Below are 7,650 nucleotides of genomic sequence, written 5' to 3'. Positions count from 1 at the left end.
ACTATTCTCTCTCAGAATTTTCCCTGATGTGGAGATGGAAGATGCACTTCATCTCCCAAAGGTTCAGCTGTTTCTTAGTGCTTGCTGAGATTCATGCTCCTTTTGCAGTCTTCCCTCATCCTCCTCCCTGCTTTGGGACAGATATATATATATTAATTTTGCCAGTGTCTGCTATGTTGTTATCATCTAAAGTACACACTAGAGATGGCAGCAGTTATGTCTCATTTTGCAGTGGTTTTCAACTCCATGATTTTCAAGGGCTGTGAAAAGGATGCCGTCAAAGGAAATTACGTCCCTCCAGCAAGACCAGCCAGGGGAGATGCAGGTGCCTGATGGACATGCTTTCTCCTCAGATTCGTTCAAATCCCTGAGGAGGCCCATGACCTGTATCAGCATAGAAAGTGCTGAACAGACTTGCACAGGAAGAGCAACTCTTTTCAGCCTTTTGCTGCCTCCTCAGATCTCAAGGATCTTCATTTCTGTACCGCAATGACAAATGACCCAGGAAGCCTGGAGTGCTGTTGGCTGAGCACAGGGTATTCAGAAAGGATTTCATTCTCATAGGTTTGGGCCTGAGAGGGCAGGGCCATCTCTCCAGACCCCTCCAGGATCAAAGTGACTCTCCTGGGGCCAGAGCAGAGAGGGGAGATGTGTTCCTTCGTGCCACCAGTGCTAGCTAACCAGGGCAGAAGCCAACTCTGCCCACTCCCTGCTGGTGTGATGGGCTTGCCTACATGTTCTCTGGAGGCATCCCATGCCCTCAAATCCAGATGTGGTACTGGGCACACCTTTGTCCCTGCTGCAGGCATGCGTGTAACTCCATCAGCCCATCCACGTGGGCTGCTGGCCCCCCAGCTGGGTACGTTTCCCTTCTGAGCCTGCAAAGCCTGCTGTTGGCGTGCCAAACTGAAGTCATGAGAACGAGTAGGAATCTATTTTTAAACCAGTGAGAGATCTCTCATTCTTAGCTATTTTTTTTCGTAATTGGTTCTGTTTTTGCTAACGATTTGGAATTTAACATCTATTCCTGCCCAAGAGTGTTACTTCGATAGCCGGTATTAAGGAAGGGGATTAAGACTGTTGTTAGCAGTGGAGGCTGCAGGACATATGGATAATGCAGACCTGTTAGCGACAGACAGAAAGTTGTTTTGAGGCAGTGGGACAGATTGCCTGGGAATCCTGGCTTAGCAGCAATGAAATGATGACGAGGTAAGTAGTGCTGGGAAAATCCTATTAGGGAAGGAAAACAGTGGACTGCAACCACGTGATCACAGGACACCTGGTGTTGAATGTGACAGTTCTCTAAGAAATCAAATGCATTTTTGGTGCGGAATGGGGACACTTACTTCTCTCTATGTTGCACTTGCTTTTTTAGCAGGCTAATAAGGCACTCAGAACCTTCCAGTATTTAGTACTGGAATAGGACCAAATACCCCTTCTGCACCTTCCAAGCAGTTGGTTCAGATGTAGGCCAGATGTTTCCACCTGCGTCTCCTTGGCACATGCTATGGAGTGGGATGAAGGACAGCGTGATCCAGAGCAGCATCCTAGATCTGGACACTGCTGCTGTGACGGAGGTTAGATACCCCAGAGCAGATATGCTCTCTGTGCTGATAAGATGAGGAGGTATTTCCTAATGCAGGCAGGGCAGCGTGGGCTGTAGAGATACGTACACACAGAGCTAAACCTTTGGGTAACTCCCAGCACCAGCTCTCAAAGGCTGAAATCTATTTTTCCACATTGGGAATCTTTTACAGCACTCTTTCTAAAGCACTTCCCTGGCTGTGTTTGGTCTGCAGGTGATTTTTTTTCCTGTTCCTCTACAGTAAGTAGATTAGCTGTGATTTATTTCAGACAGGACTGGGACTGGTGATTTGTGCGCTGTTGTGGGTGTAGGAGCTGTGTGATCTCATGATGAAAGGTGATTGCTGTGCAGCACGAGGGGACAGATTAGGATAAATGACACAGAGGAGTCTAGATCCACCAGCAGGCTGTGAGCCTGCCAGCTGAAGGGGGATGCAGGTGAGATGTCCAAAATGTTTTGGGTTTCTGTTTACAGCCTCTCCCACTCCCTGCACCCTTCTGATTAAGGGCAACCATGTGGCAGACATCTCTGTTTTTATTCTCTGTTTTTCAGGAGGAGATGGGGGACAAGGGAACAAATCTTCCCGCAGAAGAAAAGAAGCAGAGAGGAGCCTGCCAGCAGAGACAGCACTTCTCCCACCAAAGGCAAGTGCTGTTTGGGGATGGTGCCATCATGGCCCTCCTGGTGAGAGGCAGGGGACCCTGGGAGGAATGGCAGGAGCCAGTGTCCCTGGGTGATGGGGGGATTTCACTATATCACCTACTGCTGCAGGGGAAATGCAGCAGAAGCTGAGCAGGGACCTGGATGGAGGCTGGGGTCTGGAGTCAGGGCTGGTCTCCTTGAATCTGTCCATGCAGATGAAGTCAGGAGAGCCCCAGGGATGGACAGATGGTGTGTCTGCAGGACTGGTGTTTAGTCAAGGGGTGGTACTTGGCTCAGCTGGCAGAGCCATCTACCCCAGGAGACCAGGAACAGGTGGTAGAGGTTGTTCACATGCTGAGGGTGGACAAAGGCATTGCAACATTGCTCAGAAAGCCTTTGAGGAAAGAGGAACCCCAAGGCACCAAGAAACATAGCCCCTCTCCCTCCCATCTGAGCAGCTTCTCCTTTCTCATGGGAAGTGCTGGGACCAGGGGATGCCGCCTGCGCTGAACCTCCTGCTTGTGGATTTACTGCAGCTGTGGGTTCCGCACAAACCCATGCTCCAGCTGGCATGGGAATTTGGAACGTATTTTCTTGGTGCTTGTGTGGAAACTGGTTATGCCCATTTTTGTAAAATGCCACTTTTATTTTCAAAACCCCCATCCTCCACATGTTTGGGTTGCAGAGCTGAACCTCAGCATCCTGAGCCCATTGGACACCTGCCTTCTGGAGGAAGCAACACGTGGCTTCTGCAGCAAGATTTTGGGGAGTTCAACCTGTTCCTCCTGTCCACAAAGAGGTATGATGGAATGCCAGGCTTCCACTTGAAGTTTGGCCTCTTTTGCTGTTTCAGCTCTGTTGGCTGCTGGACTCCCATCATTTCCTTTGAAATCAGCCTCTGTGTTGGGATGAGTCTGTTTTTGAGTCCTGTTCAGGAGGAGGTGAAGAAGAGTGGCTTGGAGAGCTGTGGCACTGGCACCGGTCCTGGCCCACGCAGCAGTTAGGAGCGATCCAAGGAAGCAAGGGCCTTGTGGTGTTGCTGTCCCAGAGCTGGACAGGAAGGTTGCAGGTTTCTACAAGAAATCCAAAGCACACCCATGATTTGCTGCTCCAGAATGTTAAAAATCACCAGGCCATGGCAAACCTGGAAGAAATCGCCATGGCATTTTGGCTTGGCAGTCAAACCTAACATAGCTACCAGCAGGATCCTGCCACGTCCTGGTGGGCTAAAGGGGCCTCTGGAGAAGCACCTGCTTAGTGAAGCTGGGCTGGGATGGGCATGCTGTTACACACAGCCTGGTGTCTCCTTGCTCGTTTCGCAAAGCACAAAGGTTATGTCTGTGGTTGCGGCCTCCAGACAGGCCTCCTGCACTCTCCCAGATAACATTTAACACCTACCGCCCCAGACGTGTGCCGCTGAGGGCTGCTGCTCCCCAGGGCTGGACCCGGAGCCTTTGCAGCCTCGCGTGCTGCAGCTAACCACTTCCACACGGGCAGGCCACAGGCGCCTGTCTGGGCCTGCAGCTGACGTGACTTCCTGACACCGCTCAGCACCGCTGCTTCCCCTGCCCACTATCAGCTACAGCGGCAGCACGTCACTGCAGCTTTAGTCACGTCTTGGAAGCATTTTGGGGAGGGCTGGTGGTCTGTGCTTCGCTGCTGCACATGCACCCCTGCTTGCATAAATGGCCCGGAGGGAGACTTGGGGCTATGAAGACTGCCAGGGCATCTTGGTTGACCTCAGTCAGGCCAGAGCTTTTCACCCCAAAATCTTGTGTCAGGTCGGAGTAACGCTGGCATGATGAAGATATCAAGATGGAGAGCCTCCAGCTCTCCACTTGCTGTGAGCTACAATGGCTACCTGTCCCCATGGTTAAAGCACGTCTTATCTCCCAGTGGACTCATCTGGCTCTAGCTTTCAGCCACTAACTCTTCTTTTACCTTTCTCCACTGATTTGTTAAAGACTCTTGAAACCCCTCATGTGTGTTTGGACAACTCAGGCTCAGCAATTCTTGCCCTTTACTGGACAGCATTTTTCCCAGGCCTAGAAAATCAAAATGGGTTTAAATGGGCAAAAACCTAAAGTATAAATCATTGATTTCCCAAGTAACCCACAATGAGAAGTCTGCTTAAATATTTGAGGATGGTTTGAATCACCTGCATTTAAAAAGGAGTGATTAAGGAAACTAAAGACGTTCTCAAAGGGCTGAATAATACTTTCACATCCATTTTCACTACAGAAGTCTCTCTGGAAGCGCCTGCTCAGCCCTTCCTCCTTTCTGGACAAAGATGAGATAGCATCAGAGACTGAAGAGCTGGAACAAGCAGATCGTGTAAGTATCAGTAAGCTGCCAGGTCCAGATGGCATGCAGCCAAGAAGTCACTGGGATGGAAGCGCTGTCTCTCCAAAATAAATATTCTTCCTCTCCTTTAAAAAAAAAAAAAAAAAGAGAGAGAGAGAGAGAGAGAGAGAGACAGGGAGAGAGAAGAAAGAGCAGTGTTTGATAAAGACAGTGAACATTATACTCACATCTTTGAAGGCTCTTGGGATGATCTGGAGAATTACAGGTCTGTTCAACGTGCATGCAAATGAATGCAATACCTAGCAAATTAGGAGAATCAGCCGTGAAGCTTACACTGCTAAGACTGCTCGGAGGTGCAACCTGCAGAGATTCTGTGAAAGGAAACCGCATTTACTGAGCTCTTGCAAGTCTTTGAACAAACCAGTGAATTAGCTGAAAGAGAAGAACCGTCTGACGACACTTATTTAGCTTTTCAGAAGGCTTTTTGTGAGGGCATGTTCAAGAGTGGGCTGCAGCAATTCAGCTGACAGCACAGGAAGCAGCTTATTGCTCTGGCTCCAATGTCTGCTAGGACATGGGGTGAGCTGATGGCCAGTGGGCACACGAGGGCATGAGGTGTCTGTGCAGAGCCTTGGTCAGCTATGGACCTCAGAGGATGGGCAGGAAAGTGCAGAGGCTGCAATGCTGCTTAGGAAACTCAAGGAGGAGAGGCAGGTGGAATATCTGAAGAGGGAAGCAATGGATTCACTTGGGAGTAGAAGGAAAACAGGTTGGTGGGAATGACATGGAAGAGAATGACATGGTTCCAGGAAGAGCTACCCAGGGGTGAAAGCGGTTGTCTCCTCATCATCACGGGTTTCTGTCCTTGCTATTGAAGGACCAGGGTGTGTAGGAGACTGATGGGCTGGTGTAAGGGAAAAAGCTGCTTTGTTGGTCTGTTTCAGGGGTCTATTTTAGACCAGCCCCAGAGGAAAGGTTGAAAGAAACACAGAATCAGTGATTATCCAAAAGGGAATAGGACCCCACAGTGATAACAGTCCAGCTGATAACTTCCAGGCATGAAGGACTGGGCTCTCGCTGGACCACCAAAGCACATCTGATCAATAACTCAGTGTCCCGACTTGCACATTAACAGAGTCAATTATCAGCTCTGCTCTCTGCTTCCTTGATTATTATTTCAGCATGTAGCAGCTGCTTTGCAAGCGTTATGGCCCATCACACTCTGAAGGGACTGAGTTAAATGCAGATTATTGACCGATGAGGCCATAAGAATGTGCTGTAAAATATATGGCCGTGTTCTCCCATAAATCCCCAGCGAAAGTGCTTTCTAAAGGAATTCCTCTTGCGGTGGGAGTGCTCTGTGTCACTGTCAAGGCTCTGAAAAATGCTTTTTCCTCCCAATTCCTGCCACCTCCTCCACAGTATCATCGCTTTTGGCATCACATCTTCACTTGAATGCGTGGTCCTCCCTTCCTGTTTCTTAGGACTCCTGGGCTTCAGTGAGGATGCTCGGGTTATGGCTTATGCTGTACGTGGCCAAGGTGAAATATGTGTAGTGTGTCTGCTTTGGCCCCAGGTTTTCTGCTGAGTTTCTCAAGTTCCTCAATTTGGGCTGAGGCTGTAGGTCTCCTTGTAGGAGACCACAAGCAGATGCTATTGTGAGTGGTTTAACACCAAGTGAAGTCACCTTTTCTTTCTCTTCCAGCCCAATTTATGGCTGGCTGTCCTCCATTGCTTCAGGGAGAAGTGCCCAGGTCATTTGCTTCCCAGATCTCAGTGGCTGCAGGATCCAAACCTATTCCAAGGGAAGGGAGTACATGTCCTTAGGGGTATAAATTGAGAATGCTGTGCTGAAAAATTTCTTGCTCATCTCTTCCTGAGCAGATTACTGGAGTTGATCTTTGCAAGCATGGCCTGCATGCTAACAGCTTGTGCACACATGAGAGTGTCCCTCTTCCTCTCTGGTGTGTGAGCATCAGAAGAGGTCATTGGTTTTGTTAGTGCCGCCAAGCTGAGACCTGGTGTTTTAGCCTGAGCTGTGAAGTTTCGCACCCTTGGAGCTAGGTTTCTCCTTCCAGCATCCTGCCATGGAGGTTCTACCTCTGAGGCAATCATAGTGCTTTTGAGGGTTTCTTGAGCTGCTTCTTGATCTCTTACAAGAATGGGGAGAGGATTTCACATGCTTGAGCTGCAGCCCTTAAAGATGGCTAAAATTTTGGGGAGTTTTGTTCATATATATGTATGTATCTGTATGCCTTCCCTGTCTTCCACCCCCAATATATATCTGAAACACCTTTGTTTAAATTTCAGCCTGGAAAGAAGTTTGCTGTTGCTGCTGTTTACCTCCATCTCAAGGACATCTTTGCGAGAGGGGCTGTATTCATCAAGCAGGAACAGAAACTTTTGAAGAGCACTCAGGAAAGGATCATCTTGAAGTGACCTTTGTCCCTTCAAAATACTGAGGTATGTGGAAAAAAACAATGAGCTATTGAAATTTTTTATTGCTTGTCACTGTTGTAGAAGTCTAGCCACCTCGGAGCCTCATAACTGGCTCATGCAACTCGTCTGGAGATCCAGGTAGTGTCTCCAGCATTTGTTATGTGTGTACTGGTGCTCAGTGCTGCCTTCGCCTGCTCTAGGAACATCAGGCTACACACAGTGTCAGCCCCATGGTGTGATATGGAACCTCCAAGCAAGCTGCAAGCAACTGAAACCACACCATACTAACACAGGTTGTTCATGTGACACTTCCCATTCTTCAGCAGCTTTCACTTCTCTTAAAGCCTTGTCCAAAGACTTCTCATGGGCCAGGCCTTAGGCTTGTGTTACCCAGTTAAAGCTGAAGGGTACATGCCAGACCTACACCAGTTTATGCACTCACCTTTGGGTTTGTTTCCCCTGGATATGTCTCACCACTCTCCTTGAATGTGCCCTTGGGGCTTCCACCTGGGGCAATTACCTGACTGTGAAGGCAGGTGTGCAATTAGATGTGGTTATGTTGGCTCTTTGAGGAATATGGGTTAGGCTCCCAAAGCCCAAACTGCATCCTTTGATGTCTGAGGGATGTGAGAAGCCTTGGAGAGGAGGAGCCTGGTAGGGAACACAAACAAAGTTTGCTC

At 49.0% G+C, this 7,650-nt stretch overlaps 1 long non-coding RNA gene across 1 annotated transcript; it reads right to left on the bottom strand.

Moving 5' to 3' along the window:
• Positions 1 to 2,852: 2,852 nt before the first annotated feature.
• Positions 2,853 to 4,829, bottom strand: LOC311430383. The gene is made up of 2 exons (XR_014688750.1): positions 4,759 to 4,829; positions 2,853 to 3,300 (listed from the first exon to the last, which is right to left on the bottom strand). It is a non-coding gene; the product is annotated as an uncharacterized lncRNA (long non-coding RNA).
• Between the last annotated feature and the right edge of the window lie 2,821 nt (positions 4,830 to 7,650).

The sequence above is a fragment of the Aythya ferina genome (assembly GCF_964211825.1).
Source record: "Aythya ferina genome assembly, chromosome: 1".
Lineage (NCBI taxonomy): Eukaryota > Metazoa > Chordata > Aves > Anseriformes > Anatidae > Aythya > Aythya ferina.
This window is presented reverse-complemented; position numbering and strand designations above follow the sequence as displayed.